This window comes from Ovis canadensis, chromosome X, assembly GCF_042477335.2.
Source record: "Ovis canadensis isolate MfBH-ARS-UI-01 breed Bighorn chromosome X, ARS-UI_OviCan_v2, whole genome shotgun sequence".
Lineage (NCBI taxonomy): Eukaryota > Metazoa > Chordata > Mammalia > Artiodactyla > Bovidae > Ovis > Ovis canadensis.
In genome coordinates this window covers 70,772,892-70,798,760 of record NC_091727.1, presented here as the reverse complement: position 1 = coordinate 70,798,760, position 25,869 = coordinate 70,772,892, and the positions used below count along the sequence as shown (strand labels likewise).

Sequence of the window (25,869 nt, the reverse complement as noted above, 5' to 3'; positions counted from 1 at the left end):
GATCCCCTGGAGAAGGAAATGACAGTCCATTTCAGTATTCTTGCCTGGAAAATCCCATGGACTGCAGAGCCTGGTAGGTTACCGTCCATGGGGTCGCAAAGAGTCGGACACGACTGAGCAACTTCACTTTCACTTTCACAAGCACATAGTACTAGTGACTATGGCATTGGGCAGCACAGAATAATGTAGGGATTGGGGGCTTAAATAATCTGTACCAGCTCTCCTTAAGTAGTCTATACCATTCTGTCCTACAGGGCTTATTCAAACTTATTCAAAATTTTCATTTATTGTGTTGTGGCCTCACCAGAAATGACAACTTAAAATTGATTTATATCATGAGGTAAGCCCTGGGGCAGAAATAGGGAGAGTGATGAGAGTCATATTTCCACAACTAGATTGATACTTTTCATTGTCTCTGATTTTCTCTAAGCTGGAACTAAAGCATGAATGATTGTATCCAAGGTTCTTTGAGTGAATATATATGTGTGTATAGAACTGGGCTGTAAGTATAGTAACACTCTTTATCTACCTTTTCAAAGTGTTGTGAGTATTAATTGTGGAACAGTTTCAGTTCTGAAAGAAAATAAGTGATATTTCTTTATTTTGTGGTAAAATAAACATCTTTAGAAAATCTCTTTCTCTTATGGCCTCAGTTACCTTATCTATAATAGGAGAGAGTTGAAGTAGATTTATTTAACAAACCAAACAAGGCAATCAGCTAACATCTAGGAGCACAATGATTAACCAGATGTGTCATACCCTCAGGAACTCAATTTTTGAAAAAGTCTAAAAAAAATGATTTTTCAAGACCTTTTCAGCTCTATGAGTAAGCTATGAATCCTACAGCACAAAGTTAATATATGAATGCTGTCTTACTGTAAATCTTATAACCTTCTCCCCAAGTTTTACTCCATTAAGACAGAGTCCCCATCCAACTACACATTATTCACCTTCTTCCTCACCATTCCCTTCTTGGTCCTCTCCACCTCAATAAAAAATTAAGAACTGGAAGAGTCTGGGGAAAATGAGAAAGAATAGAGAGATGACAGCAAAGAGATATCGGTGTGATACTTCATCATTTCCTAAAATAATAGAAAATGTAAGGACAAGTATGTAATGAAGACAGAGAGGATGGAAAAGAAACGATAGAGAGATGAGGAAAGATTAAGAATCTGCTGTCAATTATAACAAACATGGCATAAATTGATATAGCTAAACAAGGCAAAAATACAATTGGGGATCAGTGGAGCACTGCTTTTTCCATCCCAGAGGCAGAGAAACAGCTAAGGACAGACAACTGGGGGAGTACACAGAGGCACAAACAGGGCATCCCATCTCTGCCACAGTTATTGTGATGTCCTCTTGAAAGATTTTGCCTCTTTCTTTTTCCTTCCTTACCTGGTATGTACTACACTTCCATCATAGTTGAAAATGGCTGTAACAGTCCATATCGGAGGCAAAGTGGTAACTTATCCTCTGTCTCTCTTACAAACTTTCCCCTAGATCTCTGGCGATCCAAACTCAGTTGAAGAAATTCTATTTCTAATATCACTTCAGTTAGTAAAACTTTCCAGGAAAGGATTAGAGTCTTATCTTGAATACAAATGTTATCTCCTTCTTTAATTTGGTTGAATGACTTTTCACCCCAACTAATACCACAACCAAGAATAGTATGAAAGGAGATTAATATTTAAGAAACCTTAGAGCCCTGACCCCAGGTTGGCTATGAGATAATTCTGGTACCTACAGATGCAAAGTTCAGGCCTTTGTTCCTACAGCAGGTAGCAGGCCAGAGGGCTGTTACTAGTTTCCTGATTTACTGAGTACACAAATTCATTATTAGTTATAGGGCTATGCTTACAAAGTGTTAATATGAACATATTTATGCCATCCCCAGATGAAATATCTTAATATAACTCAATACAATTGAAGTAACCAACTCACATTAAGGTATTATTATCCATTTGGTTCATAACATCAAGGTGCTGCCCCGAGTTCCAGTCAACACATAACAGACTGCTATATCCCTTTATCCAGAAACAGACAGAACATCCCAAAGCTCCAATATCCCAGAGCCTAGCCAAAGACAAATTCCTAGCCAAAGACAAATTCCTTCTAAATTCCTAAAACAGGCCTGCAGACAGAAAACCCAGTCATTCCAGACCACTCTTAGTGTAAGAGAAAGAAAAAAAAATCATTTTTAATTCAAGAGAAGTAATGTATTGCTGTGGGGATTTTGAGAAACCAAATTCAACCTAAGACATTTATTTTTCAGGGGATAAGTCACCAGAAAGGAGAAGGATTCTTAGACTGTAGATAGAGCCGTAATTGTCAGTGAGAGAGAGATGTGAAATTTATCTTGCCTAAGATCAGGTTTCACATGTTGACAGTTATATTAGCATATACTGGTATATATTTCTCCACCTACAAATAGTCTAACCACTCCCCCAAATCATAAATCAGAGAGAACTAAACCGAACAGATCTCAGAACAGTTGTGTGATTTCCTGAGGATTCCGTTGCTGGAGCTAGGGATAAAAGTTCATTTATACACACAACAACCTGCAAGTCCGGTTTCTGTTCTTCTCTCCTTCTGCCTTCCCCTTCCCCTACTTTGAACCAGAGTAGCCAAATCGAGGCGTGCTTTAAACAACTTGAGGACTGATTTGAAAGAGGAAGAAGAATTTGTATACATTGGCTAGCATATGTGCCCTGCCCTCCTCTCCTCTTGAAAATAGCAACAACTCATCATTTCAAAGAAGTTTGCCTAAAAGAGCAGGCGCACTGTGAATGGTGTTTACTTTCAGGACTTCCAGGGTATTCATATTTACTGTACAGCTGACCAACAATGATTAGCTTTCCAAGGGACGGATAGATTGGATTTACTGAAGACCTGGAGCTTGCTTCTGAGAGTGAATGCAAAAGACCCTAAATTGTCAACCTTGAAGTTAACAGGTAAGCAGTTTCAATGTTTTTGTTCAGTGCTAGAACCAGGCATTCTGTGGATGGTAGATTCTAGCAAATTCCCAGGAGTTTGAGGATAAATAATTTGCCTTGTCTGCTTTAAATTGGGCTGCTAGTATGATTCTTTCTGCTTTATTTATTGGACAGAGATTCAATAATCTAATCGGTCCGTCAACAAGTATTGCTTAGCATTTCTGTTAGGGGTTCAATGTGGCAAAATACAGAGGGAACACTCCCTAAGCCTCCAGCACCTTGGCAATCAAGTGAAAAAAGTAAGGGATATTTTTTAATCCTTTATTAAGGGTTCAGTGGAGTTTCTCTAAACTGTAGTAGCAGTTTCATTTGACATACAAACAAAATATACAGTGACGGCTGAAGGTAAACCCACTAGTGAAGACTGATTTGGTATCTTCACAAGGTAGTTTCATATTCATTATCCTACTTGAACCTATCAATATTCTGCAATTTAAATGGTAAGTGCTATTATTTCTGTTTTGCAAAAAAATAAATTCAAAGGGGTTAAGAAATTTTCTGGAAACTTGCCGCACAACTAGAATTGGCAAGTTCTGACTAGAAACTGAAAATAGAAAGCTCTCACAATTATAAATGAATATAAGGAAATTCGATGATTTAGTACCTTGGACATATCTGACTTATACCAGGTTTAAACAGGCCTACCACTTCATATATTTTAATCAAAATCTTTGGCCAGGAGCATCCTTCTACTTAGAAGCAAAGAGTTGTTTTCAAAAGTAAACAAATGGGTTGGTGGATTCCATCTATAGCTAAAAAACAAAAACAATAAATAACTTGAATTCAGTGGTTCTGCCTTCCAATCCTCTAATTATTTTGAAATCTAGAAAAAGGATTTTTCAGGCTATTATATATTTTAAAAAATGTACCTAAACTTAGAGTTGAGATTGCATTGCATTTCAAATATGTTGGTGAAATTTGTTTCCAGATAATTTTAAATTTATAATCTCTACTACAACAAGATCAAGTTTATGGTATCTATTTAAATTATTCAGAAAACTTTCTGTTGTTGTTTTATTATTAATTGTTCAATCAAAACTAAAAGCAGTCTGTGTTTACACTGTAAGTAAACAACCTAAAGTACTATATTTACATCTATCCCCTTAATAAAAACTGTTTCCCAGGTCCCCATGATATTTAAATGATTATACTAGTCAGTCCCTTCCTGCAAATGAAATAAATCAGCCCATGAACCCAAATAGAATGGTGAAGTGAAGAGAAGTGAGTCATGTCCAACTCTTTGTGACCCCATGGACTATAGAGTTCATGGAGTTCTCTAGGCCAGAATACTAGAGTGGGTAGCCTTTCCCTTTTCCAGGGGATCTTTCCAACCCAGGGATCAAACCCAGGTCTCACACATTGGTGAAGAAACCCAGGCAGATTCTTTACCAGCTGAGCCACAAGGGAAGCAATAGAATGGTAGGTTAAAGGAAGTTTGCAGGTTGAGTCCAGTGCGAAGTTAGCATTTAGGTGTCTTCCTAGCCCAGAATTATCAGTTTCATTTTCTACTATCTTTTCTTTCCTATCTTTAGTCAAGCTTTTTATTTTTTAGGAACTATTTATCTGGGATAAAAGCAAAATTCTCCCATAGTGCTGAAAATTATAAATTTTCCTTTGCAGTACTACTTATTAATAATAAGAGATTAAAGGAACAGCACTGATCCTTAAGATATGTATCAAACCTTGTGGATTTGATGCCATGAAGCGTATCTATCATAATCTCCCAAGTAACACAGATAGCTCTGCATGGACTGCTATTCTGATCTATTTTGTTACTTTTATGTTCTTATTAAAATAGCTCAAATCTCTTGTAATTCAGTTAAACAATCTTCAATTGAGCTCAATATAACATGTACCACAAAGTAAAGTTAGACGTAGTTCCTGCCTTTCAGGGAATTACCGTGTTGGTGGGGAGATATATGGAATTTAGGAAGACGGCACCAACGATCCTACATGCAGGGCAGCAAAGGGGACACAGATGTAAAGAAGAGACTTTTGGACTCAGTGGCAGAAGGTGAAGGTGGGATGGTTTGAGAGAATAGCACTGAAACATGTACACTGACACACGTAAAATAGATGAGCAGTGCAAATTCGATGCATGAAGCAGGGCACCCAAAGCCGGTGCTCTGGGACAACCCAGAGGGATAGGGTGGGGAAGGAGGTGGGAGAAGGGTTCAGGATGTGGGGGACACATGTATACCTGTGGCTGATTCATGTTGATGTATGGCAAAAATCATCACAATATTATAAAGTAGTTATCCTCCAATTAAAATAAATTAATTAATCTTTTTAAAAAGAATGACAAAATATAAAAATATGAGATGGTAAACCAGTGTTATGTTTTTAATGGCAAAGGCATTTAGAAAAAAAAAAATGGGCTGGGATGAATGGAGAAGGTGTCACAGCAAAGATAAAATGAGATAGGTCTAAAAAAATATCTAGAATATGGAACCATGCTGAATAAACTCTCTCTGCACATAGTAAGTGGTAAATATACATTGTTTAAATTCAATTCTAGTCACAGAAATAATGTGAGAAGCGTACTGTGTCATGACTGAGTTTGACACCTACAAGGTACACTGAGGAGCCTGATTTGGGATTGTGTTGAGGTAACACAAAATAAATCTGGATAGAAATTTAAGGCCAAATTATTAGACATTGAATTCCAGGCACTTTTTAATGTGAAATCATATTAGCAAACTTTGAATAAGTGAAGATATGATAAAAATATTTTTAGTAGACAAATCTGTCAGATTTTCACATGCCTGAGTACATTTATAGAAAACTGGAGATGAAGAGATCACTTAAAAAGAGTAGCAGTTCTCACCAAGAGTGTAATAAGGTTCCCTTTTCTCCACACCCTCTCCAGCATTTATTGTTTGTAGACTTTTTGATGGCAGCCATTCTGACTGGTGTGAGATGGTACCTCATTGTGGTTTTGATTTCCTCTTCTCTGATAGAGTGATGTTGAGCATCTTTTCATGTGTTTGTTAGCCATCTGTATGTCTTCTTTGGAGAAATGTCTGTTTAGTTCTTTGGCCCACTTTTTGATTGGGTGGTTTATTTTTTTGGTATTGAGTTGCATAAATTGCTTGTATATTTTGGAGATTAATTCTTTGTCAGTTGTATCATTTGCTATTATTTTCTCCCATTCTGAGGACTGCCTTTTCACCTTGCTTATAGTTTCCTTCATAGAGACTCCTTAAAAAACCTGGAAATAGAACTGCCATACGACCCAGAAATACCACTGCTGTGCATATGCACTGAGGAAACCAGAACTGAAAGAGACACATGTACCCCAATGTTCATAACAGCATTGTTTACAATAGCCAGGACATGGAAGCAACCTAGATGTCCATCAGCAGATGAATGGATAAGGAAGTTGTGGTACATATACATAATGGAATATTACTAAGCTATAAAAAAAATGTATTTGAGTCAGTACTAAAGAGGTGGATGAAACTTGAGCCTATTATACAGAGTGAAGTAAGTCAGAAATAGAAACACCAATACTGTATATTAATGCATATATATGGAATTTAGAAAGACAATAACAACGATCTTATATGCAAGACAGAAAAAGAGACACGGATGTAAAAAACAAACTTTTTGGATTCTGTGGGAGAAGGTGAGGGTGGGATGATTTGAGAGAATAGCATTGAAACATGTATATTACCATAAGTAAAGCAGATGACTGGTGCAAGTTCACTTCATGAAGCAGGGCACTCAAAGCTGCGCTCTAGGACAACCCAAAAGGATGGATTGGGGAGGGATATGGGAGGGGGGATTCAGGATGGTGGGACACATGTGCACCTATGGCTGATTCATGTCGATGTATGGCAAAACCACCGCAATATTGTAAAGTAATTAGCCTCCAATTAAAATAAATTAATTATTTTTTTAAAAAAAGAGAGAAAAGAATAGCAGTTAACGAGACTCTTCCACTGCCATTTGGTGGTAGTGGGAATGGAATGAAGAGTAACTTAGGAGTAATCGATGAAAGTTGGTGAGTGACTAGATATAGGCAGCATAAGAAAGAAATGTCAGAGCTGTCTCTGAAATTTTGAAACTATGGGATCTGAGCACTGATGTTACTACTGTTTATATAAATACGTAATTTGAGGGTGAAGTGTTTTGACCAACTGGGTTTGAGGATATGGCAAAAATTCAAAGCAATGTCCAATGAATAGTTGGAAATAACGTCCCCGAACATGAAAGTAGGGTAAGAGGTGGAGGCCAAAATTAAGTCTGGGGAGTGTAACAGCCAAAATCATAAAAATTACTCAGCTTAGAAAAGTCAAATATAAGACATGACCAAAGACTGAAATTCATGCAATACTTACACTTTCAGTCAAGAGGAAGAAGACAGTCTTGAAAAATAAGAGCCATGGAAATATAATTCCTCTCAAAAGGCTTCCCTTGTGGCTCAGCTGTCAAGTATCTGCCTACAATGAGTGAGACCTGGGTTCGATACCTGGCTTAAGAAGATCCCCTGGAGAAGGGAAAGGTTATCCACTCCAGTATTCTGGCCTAGCAAATCCATTGGACTGTATAATTCATAGGGTTGCAAAGAGTCAGACACAACTGAGCAACTTTCACTTCACTTCAAAGGATTTTTTAAAAGTCTTGAGGAAAAGTATCAGATAATTTATTCTTTTAAATGTCCCCTGACCACCAGTAACTAGCACAGTACCTCATATACACTGTGACTACTTAATAAATACAAAGTTATTTTAACATAGGCTAGCATGATTCTTTTCTTCAAACTGTATTCCAGTTTGAACTCTGTCATAAATGGTGCAACCTAACAGTGGCTGCTCTAAACTACCTCGTTGAATGAGTTTAAATGGGAATGAAATTGAGCCAGGATAACTGAGAGTTCATCCTAGCCTTGACTTCTAATAAGTTGTCTATTCTCTAACAAGTTCCTGAACATCAGTATTTCTTAATATCTTCATGTATTGAATGTGGTAATGAACAAATGGAGATATTTTTTCAGATCCTTTAAAATGGTAAATATGAAAGCAACTTGAAAACACAAACCACTTTCTGAAAGAGTTTTAAGTCTACTCCAGGAGAATAAAATACATAACAAAATTGAATGCCTGTTGAGGCAGCAAGCCCAGTTACTTTCTGCTCCCAACATTACATTGTAGACAAGGGCATCATTCTACGCATCAGCAATCTCGCCAACTCTAAGGACCTGTCAATAGGATCCAATCCTTTCATTACCACTAACTCTACAATACTTGTACAAGCCTCAATGTGAATTCTGAAAAGATTAAAAGATTTTAACTTTTTATTATGTATTGTGGTATAGCTGATTAACAATGTTGTGATAGTTTCAGGTGAACAGTGAAGGGAATCAGCCATACATATACATGTATCCATTCTCCCCCAAACTCCCCTCCCATCCAGGTTGCCACATAACATTCTGCAAAGTTCCATGTGCTGTATACAGTAGGTCCCTATTGGTTATCCATTTTAAATATAGCAGTGTGTACATGCCCATCCAAAACTCCCTAATTATCCCTTCCCTCCATCTTTTACCTCAGCAAACATAAGCTTCTACTTAAAGTTTGTGAGTCTGTTTCGGTTTTGTAAATAAGTTCATGTGTATCATTTATTTTTAGATTCCACATATAAGGGATATTATATAATATTTCTCCTTCTCTCTCTGACTTACTTCACTCAGTATAACACTGTCTAGGTCCATTCATGTTGCTGCAAATGGCATTATTTCATCATCTTCAACGGCTGAGTAATATTCCATTGTATATATGAACCACATCTTCTTTATCTCTGTCAATGTAATTTTAGGTTGTTTCCATGTCTTTTTTAGAGCTGCAATGAACATTGAAATTCATGTATCAGTTCAGACCATGTTTTTCTCTGGATATATGCCCATGAGTGAGATTGCAGGGTCATATGGTAGAACTCATATGAGACAAGATGACAGTGTAGAAGGGTGTGTGTTCATCTTCTCCTGTGAGAACTCCAAAATTGCAACTTGCTGCTGAACAATCATTAAAAGGAGAATGTTGGATCCCACCAAAAAAAAAAAAGATACCCCATGTCCAAAGGCAAAGGAGAAGCCCCAACAAGACTGTAGGAAGGGCGAAATCATGTTTTCAACCAAATTGCAAACCTGCCAGAGACACTTGGAGGGTCAAACAAAACCTTGTGCACACCAGGACCCAGAGGCCCCAGAGAGATGGAACCAAGTCTGCCTTTGACTGTTTGAGTGTCTCCTGTCAGGGCATGGGTCAACAGTGGCCTGCCACGGAGACAGAGGCTCTGGCTGCAGCAGACCCAGAACATGCTGCATGTAGCATAAGCCCTCTTAGAGAAGGTCACGATTAGCCGCATCATAGAGCCACCGAGCAGACAATCCACAAACTGCAGAATAATTATACCAGAGAAATTATCACACCACACTGTTAAGAAAGTTCTAGGACCCACAACAGATTTCCCAACCTAGGGATCCAGCAAAAGTACTGAGAACCCCCAGGGAATTTGACTTTGCAGGCCAGTGGGATTTGATTAGAGAACTTCCACAGAAATGGGGAAACAGACACTTCGAAGGCACAAACAAAACCTTGTGTGCACCAGGACCCAGGAGAAAGGAGCAATGTCCCCACAAGAAACTGAACCAGACTTGCTGTGAGTGTCCAGGAATCTCCAGTGGAAGCATGGGTTGACAGTGGCCTTCTGTAGAGTCAGGGGCAGTGAATACAACAGTGTGGGCATAAGTCCTTTTAAAGGAGATCTCCATTACTGCCATTATCCCTACCATAGTTTGGCCTCAGGCCAAACAACAGTGAGGGAACACAGCCCTGCCCATCAACAGAAAGTTGGATTAGAGATTTACTGAGCATGCTCCTGCCCATCCTGGGTCCTGAACAAGACCCAGATTCCCCCACAGCCATTCTCTCTCATCAGGAAACTTCCATAAGCATCTATTCTTATCCATCAGAGGGCAGACAGAATGAAAACAGAAAACTAAACAAACTGACCACATGGATCACAGCCTTGTATCTCAATAAAACTATGAGCTATGCCAGGGCTACCCAAGATGGGTGGGTCATGCTGGAAAATTTGGACAAAATGTGATCCACTGGAGAAGGGAATGGCAAACCACTTCAGTATTGTTGCCTTGACAACCCCATAAACAGTATGAAACTGCAAAAAGATAGGGCACAGAAAGATGAGCTCCCCAGGTCTGTAGATGCTCAATATGCTACAGGAGAAGAGTGGAGAAATAACTCCAGAAAGAATGACAAGGCAGAGCCAAAGTGAAGACAATGCCCCGTTGTGGATATGACTGGTGACAGAAGTAAAGTCCAACGCTATAAAGAACAATACTGCATAGGAACCTGGAATGTTAGGTCCATGAATCAAGGTAAATTGGAAGTGGTCAAACAGGAGACAGCAAGAGTGAACATCGAGTGAACATTTTAGGAACCAGTGAACTAAAATGGACCAGAATGGGCGAATTTAATTCAGATGACCATTATATCTACTACTGTAGGCAAGAATACCTTAGAAGAGATGAAGTAGCCATCACAGTCAACATGAGTCTGAAATGCAGTACTTGGGTGCAATCTCAAAAATGACAGAATGATCCCTGTTCATTTGCAAGGCAAACCACTCAATATCACAGTAATCCAAGTCTATGCCCCCACCACTAATGCCAAAGAAGTTGCAATTGAACAGTTCTGTGATGACCTACAAGGTCTTGTAGAACTAACACCAAAAAAAGATATCATTTTCATCATAGGGGACTGGAATGCAAAAGTAGGAAGTCAAGAGATACCTGGAGTAACACGCAAGATTGACTTTGTAGTACAAAGTGAAGCAGAGCAAAGGCGAACAGAGTTTTGTCAAGAGAACACACTGGTCATAGCAAACACGCTCTTCCAACAACACAAGACAATTCTACACATGGACATCACCAGATAGTCAATACCAAAATCAGATTGATATTATTTGTAGTCAAAGATGGAGAAGCTATAAACAGTCAGAGAAAACAAGACTGGGAGCTGACTATGGTTCAGATCATGAACCGTTATTGCCAAATTCAGACTTAAACTGAAGAAAGTAGAGAAAACCACTGGACCATTCAGGTATGGCCTAAATCTAATCCCTCACGATTATACAGTGGAAGAGACAAATAGATTCAAAGGATGAGATCTGATAGACAGTGCTTGAAGAACTATGGATGGAGGTTTGTGACATTGTACAAGAAGTGGTGACCAATACCATACCCAAGAAAAATAAATGCAAACAGGCAAAATGGTTGTCTGAGGAGTCCTTACAAATAACTGAGAAAAGAAGAGAAGCAAAAGGCAAGGAGAAAAGGAAAGATACACCCATCTGAATGCAGAGTTCCAAAGAACAGCAAGGAGAGACAAGATAGCTTTCCTAAGTGATTAATGCAAAGATATAGGAGAAAACAATAAAATGGGAAAGACTAGAGATCTTTTCAAGAAAACTAGAGATACCAAGGGAACATTTCATGCAAAGATGGGCAAAATAAAGGACAGAAACAGGATGAACCTAACAGAAGAAGATATTAAGAAGAGGTGGCAAGAATACACAGAAGAACTATTCATAACAGATCATCATGACCCAGATAACCATGATGGTGTGGTTAGACTAGAGCCAGAAATCCTGGAATGCGAAGTCAAGTGAGCCTTAGGAAGCAGCACTACAAACAAATCTAGTGGAGGTGATGGAATTACAGTTGAGCTATTCCAAATCCTAAAAGATGATGCTGTGAAAGTGTTGCACTCAATATGCCTGCAAGTTTGGAAAACTCAGCAGTGGCCACAGGACTGGAAAAGGTCAGTTTTCATTCCAATCCCAAAGAAGGGCAATACCAAAGAATGTTCAAACTACTGCACAATTGCACTCATCTCACACTCTAGTAAAGTAATCCTCAAAATTCTCCAAGTGAGGCTTCAACAATACATGAACCAAGAACTTCCAGATGTTCAGGCTGGATTTAGAAAATCCAGAGGAACCAGAGATCAAATTGCCAACATACGCTGGTTCATCGAAAAAGCAAGAGAGCTTCACAAAAAAATCTAATTCTATTTTATTGATTGTGCCAAACCCTTTGACTGTGTGGATCAAAACAAACTGTGGAAAATTCTTAAAGAGATGAGAATATCAGACCACCTTACCTGCCTCTTGAGAAATCTGTATGCAGGTCAAGAAGCCACAGTTAGAACTGGACATGGAACAACAGACTGGTTCCAAATTGGGAAAGGAGTACATCAAGGCTGTATATTGTCACCCTGCTTATTTAACTTATATGCAGAGTACATCATGAGAAACGCTGGGCTGGAAGAAGCACAAGCTGGAATCAAGATTTCCAGGAGAAATATCAATAACCTTCAATATGCAGATGATACCACCCTTATGGCAGAAAGCAAAGAGGAACTAAAGTCTCTTGATGAAAATGAAAAAAAAGAGTGAAGAAGCTGGCTTAAAATTCAACATTCAAAAAACTAAGATCATGGCAGCAGTCCCACCACTTCATGGCAACTAGATGGGGAAGCAATGAAACAGTGACAGACTTTATTTTCATGGTCTCCAAAATCACTGCAGATGGTGACTGCAGCCATGAAATTAAAAGACACTTGCTCCTTGGAAAAAAAGCTATGACCAACCTAGACAGCATATTAAAAAGCAGAGACATTAATTTGCTGACAAGTTCCATCTAGTCAAAATATTGGTTTTTCCACTACTCATGTGTGGATGTGAGTTTGACCGTAAAGTAAGCTGAGCACCAAATAATTGATGCTTTTGAACTGTGATGTTGGGGAAGACTTTTGAGAGTCCCTTGGACTGAAAGATCAAACCAGTCAATCCTGAAGTAAATCAGTCCTGATGAAAGGACTGATGTTGAAGCTGAAGCTCCAATACTTTGGCCACCTGATGTGAAGAACTGACTCTTTGGAAAAGACCCTGCGGCTGGGAAAGATTGAAGACAGGGGGATGAGATGACAAAGGATGAGATGGTTGGATGGCATCACCGACTCGATGGAGATGAGTTTGAGCAAGCTCTGTGAGTTAGTCATGGCCAGGGAAGCCTGGCAGGGCTACAATCTATGGGGTCGTAAAGAGTCGGACAGGACTGAGCGACTGAACTGAACTGATGGCAGATCTATTTTTAGCTTTTTAAGGATTTTCCATACTGTTTTCCATAGTGGCTGTACCAACTTACATTCCCACCAACAGTGCAGGAGGGTTCCTTTCTCTCCACACCCTCTGCAGCTTTTATTGTTTGTGGATTTTTTGATGATAGCCATTCTGATTGGTGTCAACCAACGTTCACTGTAGTTCTGAATTGCATTTCTCTAAAAACTAGCAATGCCAAACATCTTTTCTTGTGTTTTTTGATCACCTGTATGTATTCTTTGGGGAAATGTCTATTTAGGTCTTCTGCCCCACTCCAGTACTCTTGCCTGGGAAATCCCATAGATGGAGGAGCCTGGTAGCCTGCAGTCCATGGGGTCACGAAGAGTTGGAAACGACTGAGCAACTTCACTTTCATTTCACTTTCATGCATTGGAGAAGGAAATGGCAACCCATTCCAATGTTCTTGCCTGGAGAATCCCAGGGACAGGGGAGCCTGGTGCACTGCCATCTATGGGGTCGCACAGAGTTGGACACGACTGAAGCAACTTAGCAGCAGCAGCAGCAGCAGCCCAATTTTTTATTGGATTGTTTGTTTTGATGCTTATAAGCATCATGAGCTATTTGTAGATTTTGGAGCCTAATCCTTTATCAGCCACATCATTTGCAAATATTTACTCCCATCTATGGACTGTCTTTTCAATTTATTTGTTGTTTCCATACTGTGCTAAAGCTTTGACATTTAAGTAGATATCATCTGTTTATTTCTGTTTTTATATCCATTATTCTAGGAGGTGGATTGAAAAAGATACCACTACAATTTATGTCAGAGAGTGTTCTGCCTACGTTTTCCTCTAAGAATTTTTTAGTGCCTGGTCTCACATCTCACATTTAGGTCTTTAATCCATTTTGAGCTTATTTTTGTGTATTGAGTCAAAGAACTATCCAACTTCACTATATATATATATATATATATATATATAGCTGTCCAATTTTCCCAGCACCATTTGTTAAAGAGACTTGCCTTCTCTGTCATAGATTAATTGGCCATAAGTGTGTGGGCTTATTTATGGGTTTTCTGTCCTGATTCATTGATCTTTATTTCTATTTTTGCACCAGTACCATACTGTTCTGATGCAGAAGTAATTGTGATTTTGGATAGTGAATTTTAAATCATTATAACTAGGCTCAAACACATCTTTAGTAATCAATTACAATCAACACATTTTTGATAACAAGAAATGTTTGTTTATCCCTGTAGTATAAAAATCTGTGCTTCAGGATTTGACAAACTCTTGGAAAGCATTTTCTGTCTCCTGATAGTTCTGAAGGTATATTCCATGAAAAAAGTTGTCAAAATGGTTGAAGAAGTGGTAGTGGTTTGGCAAGAGGTCAGGTGAATATGGTGGATGAGGCAAAACTTTGTAGCCCAATTCATTCAACTTTTGAAGTGTTGGTTGTGCAACATGTAGTTGAGCATTGTCATGGAGAAGAATCGGGCCCTTTCTGTTAACCAATGCCAACTGAAGACACTGCAGTTTTTGCTGTATCTCACCAATTTGCTGAGCATACTTCTCAGGTGTAATGGTTTTTCTGGGATTCAGAAAGCTGTAGTGGGTCAGACTGGCAGCATACCACCAAACAGTGACCATGACCTTTTTTGGTGCAAGTTTGACTTTGGAAGGGGCTTCCCTGGTGGCTCAGATGATAAAGAATATGCCTGCAATGCATGATACCTGGATTCTATCCCTGGGTTGGGAAGATCCCCTGGAGAAGGAAATGGCTACCTACTCCAGTATTCTTCCCTGGGGAATTCCATGGATAGAGGAGCCTAGCAACTAACACTTTCACTACTTTTCACTTAGCTTTGGGAAGTGCTTTGGAGCTTCTTCTCGATCCAACCACTGAGCTGGTTGTCGCCAATTGTATAAAATCCACTTTTCATCACATGTCACAATCTGATCAAGAAATGGCTCCTCGTTGCATAAGAGAAGACGAAACTTAATAATGAAGATTTTTTTTTTATTTTCAGTCAGTTCATGAGGCATCCACTTATTGAGCTTTTTCACCTTTCCAATTTGCTTCAAATGCTGAGTAACCATAGAATGGTCAATGTTGAGTTCTTCAGCAACATAGTGTATAGTTGTAAGAGGATCAGCTTCAGTGACTGCTTTCAGTTGGTCATTGTCAACTTCTAATAGCCGTCCACTAAGCTTCTCATCTTCAAGGATCTCATCTTCTTTGCAAAGCTTCTTTAACAACCACTGCGCTATATGCTCATTAGCAGTTTCTGGGCCAAATGCGTTGTTGATGTTCCGAGTTGTTTCCACTGCTTACGACCCATTTTGAACTGGAATAAGAGAATCACTCAAATTTGATTATTGTCTAACTTCATTTCCATAGTCCAAAATAAAGATAAAATAAGCAACAGGTAATGTCATTAGCAAAAAAAAAAAAAAGTAAATTTAGAAGTGCATATTAAAATGATGTATAACATAGCCACATTTATTTAAGAATGTATTCCAATATCAAACAGCAAACTTCAACAATACAAAAACCGCAACTACTTTTTCACCAACCTATATAGTGTAGTCTAAAGTCAAGGAGCCTGATTTCTCCAGCTCTGTTTTTCCTTCTCAAAATTGCTCCAGCTATTGATGATCTTTTGTGTCTCCATGCAATTTTAGATTTTTTGTTCTAGTTCTGTGATAAATTCCATTGGTATTTTGATAGGGATTGCATTGAATCTGTAGATTGCCTTGGGTAGTGTAGTCATTTTGACAGTATTGATTCTTCCAATCCACAAACATCGTATATCTTCCCATCGGTTTATATCTTCTTCAGTTTCTTTCATTAGCATCTTACAGTTTCAAGAGTACAGGTCTTTTGTATCTTTAGTTATGTTTAATCCTAGATATCTTATTATTTTTAATGTGATGGTAAATGGAATTGTTTCTTGAATTTCTTTTTCTGATCTTTCATTGTTAGTGCATAGAGATGCAATAGATTTCTGTGTATTAATTTTGTAACCTGCAGCTTAATCAAGTTCATTGATGAGTTCTAGTAATTTTCTGGTAGCATCTTTAGGATCTTTCATCTAAAGTATCATGTTATCTGCAAACAGTGACAGTTTTTTTCTTTTCCAATATGGATTCCCTTTACTTTTTTTCTTCTGATTGCTATAACCTATGACTTCCAAAACTATGTTAAACAAAAGTGGCAAGAGTGGACATCCTTGTCTTGTTCCTGATCTTAGAGGGAATGTTTTCAGATTTTCATCATTGAGTATGATGCTAGCTGCAAGTTTATCCTATATGGCCTTTATTATTTTGAAGTGTTTTCTCTATATGCCCACTTTCTGGAGAGTTTTGTTTTGTTTGTTTGTTTGTTTTATCATAAACAGGTGCTGGATTTTGTCAAAAGCTTTTTGTGCATCTGCATAAAAATCTGCATAAAAATCATCATATGATTTTTATTCTTCAGTTTGTTGATGTGGTGTATCACATTGATTGATGTATGGATATTGAAAAATCCTTCCATCCCTAGGATGAATCCCACTTGATCATTGTGTATGATCTTTTTAATGTATTGTTGGATATGGATTGCTAAGTATTTTGTTGAGGATTTTTGTATCTCTATGTTCATCAGTGATATTGGACTGTAATTTTCTTCATTTGTGATATCTTTGTCTGGTTTTGGTATCAGGGTGATGGTAGCCTCATAAAATGAGTTAGGAAGTTTTTCTTCCTCTGCAATTTTTGAAACAGATTCAACAGGATAGATGTTAACTCTTCTCTAAATGTTTCATAAAATTTGCCTATGACAATGTCACGTCCCAGACTTTCATTTGTTGGGAGGTTTTCAATCACACTTTCAATTTCAGTGCTTATGGTTTATCTGTTAATATTTTCTATTTCTTCTTGGTTCAGTCTTGTACCTTTCTAAGAATTTGTCCACTTCTTCCAGATTGTCCTTTTTTTGGTCTACAGTTGCTCACAGTATTGGTAATATGATCTTGGTATTTCTGTAGTGTCAGTTGCAACTTCTTTTTGATTTCTGATTTTATTGATTTGAGTCCTCTCCCTTTTTCTCTTGATGAGTCTAGCTAAAGGTTTATGTATTTTGTTTATCTTTTCAAAGAACCAGCTTTCAGTTTCATTGATCTTTGCAGTTTTTTTCTTTGCCTCTATTTCATTTGTTTCTGCTCGGATCTTTATGACTTCTCTCCTGATAACTTTAGGTTTTGTTCTTTTTTCTCTAGTCTTTTCGGTATAAGGTTAGGTTGTTTGTTTGAGTTTTTCTTTTTTGTTACTTGAGGAAAGATTGTAGTGCTATAAACCTCCCTCTCAGAACTGCTTTTGCTGCATCCCATAGGTTTTGGATTTGTGCTTTCATTTTCATTTGTCAGTAGGTTTTGTTTTTTTTTTACTTCCTCTTTGATTTCTTCAGTGATCCATTGGTTGTTTAGTAGCTTAGTGTTTAGCCACCACGTTTGTGTTTTTATGGTTTTTTTTTCCTTGTAGTTTATTTCTAAACTCATAGCATTGTGATCAGAGAAGACGCTTGACATGATTTCAATTTTATTAAATTTATCAAGGCTAGTTTTGTGGCCCAGCATGTGGTCAATCCTAGATAATGTTTTGTGGGCACTTGAAAGGAGTGTGTAGTCTGGTGCTTTTGGATGGAATGCTCTATAAATATCAGTTAAGTCCAAGCCATCTGAAGTGTCATTTAAGGCCAATGTTTCCTTATTAATTTTCTGTTGAAAGGATTGAAATATTTAAGAGTAGTATTTAAGAAGTATTTCTGTGAAAATGCTATTTACCTTTTCCCTACATATTACTTCCATTAAGTCCATTGATTCCTAGGATCAAATGCTGAGAATCAAAATAATTTTTTACACTGATTTCTGAATGTAACAAAATATTCTACTACTCTGTTATCAAGCCATTTGTCCAAACACAGACTTAGTTATAATACAAATGATGTTCCAGAAAATATAAGTAGGTATAGTGTATGTATCTCTCCCTAAAATACAAAGACCTAAAGTCATTTTTATCCCTCATACCAATGATATTTATGTTTCAGGCTACATGGTTACCAAGCATGGTATGATTTGAGAGCCAGTGAGAAACAGCTTCCCCTGTTCAATCAGGTGTGAGAAAATTCCTGGAAGTTAAATTCCTATTAATCAATCCTATAAAAGAGATTCTTGAATCAGATTGTCAATTTGTTTATTTGTATTAAGAAATACAACTGTCAATAAGTCTGGTATACTCATAGCTGGTAATGGCACATCTTCATTCTTATAGAAAAAGCAACAAAGGAAGCCAATTAACCTGATTAGATAAATCCAGACATCTTAGGTCAATTAATTCATGTTACAATACTGGTGCTAAAACACGGTCAACTGACAATTACTTTTGCCTTTGACTGAGAATTCTTCATGGGTTGGTAGGGAAGACCACCATTTAAACATAAGTTGTGCACCACAAAACTCTTCTATCCTACTTCTTCTTTCCAGCCCATCTTTTCTTTGTGCCCTGCAAGCTTTTCTTCTTTATTTAGGGGGTAGTACATATGAGACAGGAGCTTCCTAGGTGGTAAAGAACCCACCTGTCAATGCAGGTTAGATGTAACAGATGCAGCTTTGATCCCTGGATAGGGAAGACCCCCTGGAGGGGGGAATGGCTACCCATTCCAATATTCTTGCCTGGAGTATACCATAGACAGAGGAGTCTGGCAGGCTGCAGTCCATGGGGTCTCACAGAGTCAGACACGACTGAAGCAACTTAGCACACACATGCACACATTTGAGAGAAAAGAGAAATAAAAATGTTTACATGTTTGGAAAATATAGGTTAAGGAGGGGCCCTGGTAGAAATAGGGGAAATGAGGCAAAAAGAAGAGTAAACATAAACCCTTTAGCACTTAAATACAGAGTTGGTTTTCCTTTTGAAGAATAAAATGCCATTATCTTATTTAGAGTGTTTGTGGAATCATATCCCAGACATTTGAGCTCCTACTTAAGTGTCATTAATGAAAGAGGAAAGGGGACTGAGATCTAGGTTTAGAGTCCTCTGGCACATCAGGCTTTCACTTACTTTTCATCAATCTCTTTCCTCTAAAAAGGAATGGAAAATCCAGTTTGGAATCACATTTTGCGATGACTGACATATAAAAGTTGTCAAGATTTCTCATCTATTTCAGATTAATAGCCTTTATTTTTATATAGGGCTGTCTGTGTTGTCATGGATTCTACATGATAAGTGGAATTAAGTTAGCAGTAACAATACGCAAACACCTCTGATACATCTTGTTTACTTATTCCAAAGTTTCTAAGAAGTTCAGACCTTACAAGATATTAAAAGCTTCTTTTCATTCTGAATTGGTTTACCCAGTTCAGGTAAACATTTGGTTTATGATATTGAATTCTTGTTTGTGACAAAGTCCTTCCATAAAAAGAAATCTCTTAAAAAACAATTATCTTGCTTCCAAAATACAGACATCTAAAATACCAAGAAGTTAAAGGCAGGCCTTGGAGCCAGGTCTGAGGAATGACCTCAGAACTTAGGAGGATTTCATATTGCTAGTAATTAGGTAGGGACTCATAAAGGTATCCCTGAAAGGTCAGCCCTCTAGTTAGTGCTTTACAAAAAGTTCAAAAGTATGTAAGCTGTCTGTAACATATTTTGACCATCTAGACAAAGAGTAGAACTATCCTCCCACTGTCCTCTCTCACACACATTCGTGCACTCCTCAATATTTCTATTGCCACTTCGTGACTCATATTTCCCCTGAGGTCTGCTCTTAAGCATTGCTTCATTCTGATTATACAAGATAAAATATTTGTATCATGGTACTATGCTTCCGTGGTGGCTCAGTTGGTAAAGCATCTGCCTGCAATGCAGGAGACCTGGGTTCGATCCCTGGGTTGGGAAGATCCCCTGGAGAAAGAAATGGCAACCCGCTCCAGTACTCTTGCCTGGAAATTTTCACGGACAGCGGAGCCTGGTAGGCTACAGTCCATGGGGTTGCAAAGAGTTGGACACGACTGAGTGACTTCACTATGTAAGAGGACACATAGTGACATTAACTTTGAATGCCATAGTGTGACTTCCATTCGGGCTTGACAGTGTCCTGTGTTTGGAACCCAACTGTTTGACAATAGAGTGACCTGATTTGATAAGTGTGATGATCTCTTCTTAAGAATGAATTAACTACTGGAGAAGAGAGGTCATAGAACTGTCAGCAATGTAGTATCAATTCCTCCTGTAATTTTTAATACTAGTGAGAATGCTACTAAGCATATTGCTGAAATGTCAAGGAAAATACTACTTATTGTAATAATAAGGTGACAGTAATGATGGGGGAGAGGTCTTTCTACTTTCCTCCTCGAGATCTTTTACTATCATGGAGGAAAGCCACTGGGACCATTAGTACAATCTTGGTCATTTATAGATTGAAACTCCATGGGGGATGTGTAGCTTTGGTCCAGTTAAGCAATAACCAGTCATTTAATAAACATTTTTCTATGTGCAAAATGTTGTAGTAGGTTAGGCTTTGGGTTCACAGAGCTTAGGGGAAAAAAAGGCTGGACTTTCTCCTACTCTTGGGGAGTTCACAATCTACCTAGGGAGACAAGTTTCCTACACACTAAAAGATACAATACAAAGCAATAGAATACTGGTTGTCATACTATTGGTACAGACAATAAACACAATACAAATTCAAAAAGGAGAAACTTGAGTGTGGGATACAACAGTCAAAGTAGGTGTCAGAAAGTGAAACCTGAACTAAGTCTCATGTGAGTAGGAAAGAAAATCATCAAAATTTACATTCTTATAGTGTTTTACAGTTTACAAAACACTCAAATTTGTTGATCCTATTATTCATTCATGTATTATTTCAACAAACACCTTCTATATCAAAAGATGAATAAAACATTGTCCTGATAATTAACTTGTTGGAGGGAATCCCTTCACAATGTAAACATATATCAGATCATCACATTGTACACTTTAAATATGTAATTTTATTTGTCAAATATACCTCAATAAAGTTGAAGGGGAAGCATTGTCCTTCACCTTCCTGAGTTCAGCTTTAAAATGATGAATAGCACAACTAAATTTTTTCATTTGTCAATAATAGGATACATGGAGAATAGGGAAAACAGTATTGGGTAGCTGGCCAAATAAAAGCATGGACCATTGAGCTGTACCTTCATGCAAACTAAGTTTCCTGCATTTTTTTCACTACTCAGCAGAAGTCGAGGAAGTATCTGTCTTAGAAGCCGAGCCCTGAGTCCCCCCACTTCCCCTTCTGCTTTTGCCTCATCAACCCACCCCTGCTGGCAGTCTTCCAACATATGCAGACAATCCGGTGCATGCTAACTTTTACTAGAAAGGTAAAGAAAGTCTTGGGGAGGCAGTCGACTAAATAGAATCAAAAGACTACATCCAAATGCTGATTTAATCTTTCAGTCTCTCTTGTTGACTGAATTATGTGTTACCCAGAACTTATGGTCAGACACAGCTTTGGATCTTTGGATTCTCAACAATCTCTGTCCTCAGCCACTTTGAACTCTCCTACAGCCCCATCACACCACTTTAGCTGTGTTTTTTTTTTTAACTCTGCCTTCTATTTCTTCCCAAATGTGTGGATACAACTGTGCTACCACTTTTCCTTTCTCCTCTACTGATTCATACACGTGTGCATGGATGTGGGATGGGGAGAGGGAGGGTGGATGAGTCGTGATACCCTACACTCTGATTTTCCAAGTTTCTTTTAAAAAAACTGTATCATTCTAAAAGAGTACACATTTTACTTCCACTTTACACCATTATCTAGATTCCTGCACAATGGCACCACACTAAAAACATGCTCCCCCCAGGACACTCACCCTGGAGAGTCAAATTACTAAAAATCTCCTGAACCACGCAGTTACTCTTCAAAAGTTGCTCAACTAGGAGAGGAAGAAAGAAATAAATGGATAAAACAGACTCATGGCCATTAAGCGGCTTACTGTCTAAGTGGGTATGGTAGACACGTAAGCAAAAAGAGTAATTAAATCACTGTAATAAATGAAATAATAAAGCCATGAGCAAAGGAGCATTTGTAGAGAATGACCACTTATTTCACTCCTTAACTATAAGTAGAAATTTGCCAAGTTCAACTCTTTGACTATGTAAAGGGTAAAAGCCGCATAGTTCAAGTATCCTCAAGTAGCCCAGACATAATGCTATCAGGATTCTGAACTACATTGGTGGAAGAAAGAGGGTCAGAGATACTGCAGAGTAAGAATTAACAGAACTCATAACTTACATATGAGGGTTGGTTGGGGTCAAATATGACTACCAGATTCTGTGCTTGAGTGACTGAAAGACTATTAGGTCAACGGGACAAAAACAGAAAAGTTAGTTGGAGAATTTGACTTGGGAAGGAAGATGATATTTGTCTTTAAACATGTCAAAACTGAGGAAAACGTATGAAGCCCAAGAAGAATAACATAATAGGTAGACTAAAATGAGAGACTAAAGTTCAGGTTTGTGGCTGAGACAGAAATTTGAATCATCTATTAATATATAAGTGATCTTTTAGAGCCATGTAAATTGGTAGATTCTCCAAGAGAAAGAGAGGAGCACAGAACAAGCACCAAAATTTGTGTTTCACAGATCTTGGCTACACCGATAGCCACAATTGGCTATCTGAAAACTCTGTCACTGATGAAGTGAGACAAAAAGAAAGAGTGGCTATTGGGGCAGCACTGTGATAGCAAAATTAGGCTGGTGGTTGCAATGCCTGGGTTTTACTCCCAGCCTTGTCCCTAGCTATGTGCTGTTGAGCAAGTCATCAGTCCACTGAAACAGGATATCTCATTGTTACTATACCAGTTCTCCTTGTTGTTGTTTAGTCACTAAGTCTGACTCTTTGTGACCTCGTGGACTGTAGCCCACCAGGTTCCTCTGTCCATAGAATTTTCCAGGCAAGAATACTGGAGTGGGTTGCTATTTCCTACTGTAGGGGATCATCCCCACCCAGGCGTCAAACCCGCATCTCGAACCCACGTCTCCTGCATTAGCAGGTGGATTCCTTACCACTGAGCCACCAAGGAAGCCCTATGCTGCTGCTGCTGCTACTGCTGCTGCTAAGTCACTTCAGTCGTGTCTGACTCTGTGCGACCCCATAGACAGTAGCCCACCAGGCCCCACCGTCCCTGGGATTCTCCAGGCAAGAACACTCGAGTGGGTTGCCATTTCCTCCTCCAATGCATGAAAGTGAAAAGTGAAAGTGAAGTCGCTCAGTCGTGTCTGACTCTTAGTGACCCCATGGACTGCAGCCTACCAGGCTCCTCCATCCATGGGATTTTCCAGGCAAGAGTACTGGAGTGGGTTGCCATTGCCTTTTCCGAGGAAGCCCTATACCAGTCCTTAAATCTCAGTTAAATCTTTGCACCCCTTGGTCCCTCCCTTTTTTCCTAATCTGTTAAATTTCTGCATTGTTTCCCTTTTAACTACTCTTTTTGTAGCATTTGCAACTTTCTTATCCCATTGTCCTTCCACAGCACTTGCTCTATGATCCCAACTTTATATTAATTTAAGCATTTGCATTTTTTTTCTCTTACACCCAGGTTTTTCAACACTCCTAAAACAAATGGCACAATTTTGCAGCCGGGTCCACTAAAAATTCATACTCTCCAACCTCAACTGGGCCTTCAATTTCTTCTTGGTCATATTTCCCTCCCAATCCCCAGAATCACCATTCAAACCTTCACCAATTTTCAGAAGACCTGAACCCAAGTTTAGCCCTCTTTTTCTCAACAGACAACATTGTTTCTTATTTCACCAAGAAAGTTAAGCCTCTCCTGGATAAGCAATCTCTGTCTTTGTTTTTCCACTTCCACTTTCCCTTGCTGTTGCTGTTTTAGTTGCTAGGCTGTGTTCAACTCTTTGTAACCCCATAGACTGTAACCCACCAGGCTCCTCTGTCCATGGAATTCTCCAGGCAAGAGCACTGGAGTGGGTCCACCTCCAGGGGATCTTCCAACCCAGGGGTTGAACCCGCATCTCCTGCTTGGCAAATGGATTCTTTACCACTGAGCCACCCGAGACTCCCTCCACTTTCCATTACCTGTTAGTACTTTTTTCTTCCTCTGCACATTCTAGTAATTTTCCATTCCATAAAGGATAAACTTTAATTCTCTAAAACAGTATACTAGACCATTGTGATCTAGTTTCTGCATTTCTTGCCAACCTATTTTCTTATGTTTAAACTCAGTAGTGCAAACATACACAGATACATACATCTAAATAGGCACACCTGCACACATATACAACCTTCATCTTATATTTCATCCCTATCATACTGCTAGCTATTCCCTAAACATGCCATGCTATTTCACATTTCCAAATCTTTGCTCATTCTACCTTCTGTGCTGTACTGTGCTTAGTCACTCAATTGTGTCCAACTTTTTGTGACCCCATGGACTGTAGCCCTCCAGGGTCCTCTGTCCATGGGGATTCTCCAGGTAAGAATACTGGTCTGTGTTGCCATACCCTCCTCCAGGGGATCTTCCCAACTTATGGATCAAACCCAGGTCTCCCTCACTGCAGGTGAATTCTTTACCATCTGAGCCACCAGGGAAGCCCAAAAATACTGGAATGGGTAGCCTTTCCCTTCTCTGGGGGATCTTCCTGACCCAGGAATCGAACCAGAGTCTTCTGAATTGCAGGCAGATCTTTACGAGCTGAGCTACCAGGGAAACCCATTCTACCTTCTACCCCTGCCTAGAATACTCTTCTCCACCTATCATACCCTTCTATCCTTTGTAAAGCCTTTACTAACATGCAAACCCTTTGTGTTCTTTATATACTTCTATTGCAGCAATTGTAATTGTGCAGTAAATGAATTTGTTAACATATCTATGTCTTATTCTAGTAGACTGTAATCCTTCATGGGCAGGCAGGGTCTGTGTCTTATTTTCCAAAGTATCTAACACAGAATTAACACATAGTAAGTAGCTAATACATCCTTTTTAATATAATAAACATATCACAGTGCTACAGAAGATTAGGAAATTTTCTATAGAGGGAGTGATGTAAGAGATGGTCTTAAAAGTGGTCAGAATTGTATCAAATAACAGTGAAGGAAAGGAACATTTCAGATGGCAAAATGGCCTGAGAAAAGAGACTAAATAATGGATGGAGCTATTCATAAGACCACAGTTATATTATATATATAGTACACCATGTAAAATGACTCTATAAAGTTAAGATAGAATATTATTGTAGTCTTGAATGGTGCTTCAAGCTTAATAAGTCATCAGAGAACTCTGAAAGGGATGTGAAATGATTATAATTGTGTTTTAAGATGAATAATTTGTTATAAGTGACAAAGACTGACTAAACAGAAAAGAAATAAGAAAAGGAAAGTTATAATTTCTAGCATTCAATAAACAGTTCTCCCATATTATAACCAAAGAGAGAGCACAGTAATGGATCAATCCTGGGCTTTTGTGCAGTCCCCTCCACAACAGTTTGTTAAATTGTCATGATTTATACCAGTATATGGGGCTTCCCTGGTGGCTCAGATGGTAAGGAATCTGCCTGGAATGCAGGAGAGCCGGGTTCAATCCCTGGGTCAGGAAGATCCCCTGGGGGAGGGAATGGCTACCGACTCCAGTGTTCTTGCCTTAAGAATTCCACGGACAGAGGAGCCTGGTGGGCTA

At 38.6% G+C, this 25,869-nt stretch overlaps 1 protein-coding gene and 1 pseudogene across 6 annotated transcripts in view; one reads left to right on the top strand and one right to left on the bottom strand.

Annotated features, from left to right (window-relative positions):
- The first annotated feature begins 2,378 nt into the window (after positions 1–2,378).
- The window catches only part of CYSLTR1 (cysteinyl leukotriene receptor 1), a 74,101-nt gene continuing 50,610 nt past the window's right edge, over positions 2,379–25,869 (top strand). For 3 of the 6 annotated variants that reach the window (XM_070291877.1, XM_070291876.1, XM_070291879.1), the window contains exon 1: positions 2,442–2,954. The gene's annotated coding sequence lies outside the window, so the exon portion shown is untranslated. Of the gene's footprint in view, positions 2,955–25,869 lie in introns of all 6 variants that reach the window. The other 3 variants (XM_070291875.1, XM_070291880.1, XM_070291878.1) reach the window with 3 other exon arrangements.
- LOC138931107 (histone-lysine N-methyltransferase SETMAR-like) lies at positions 15,026–15,543 on the bottom strand (annotated as a pseudogene).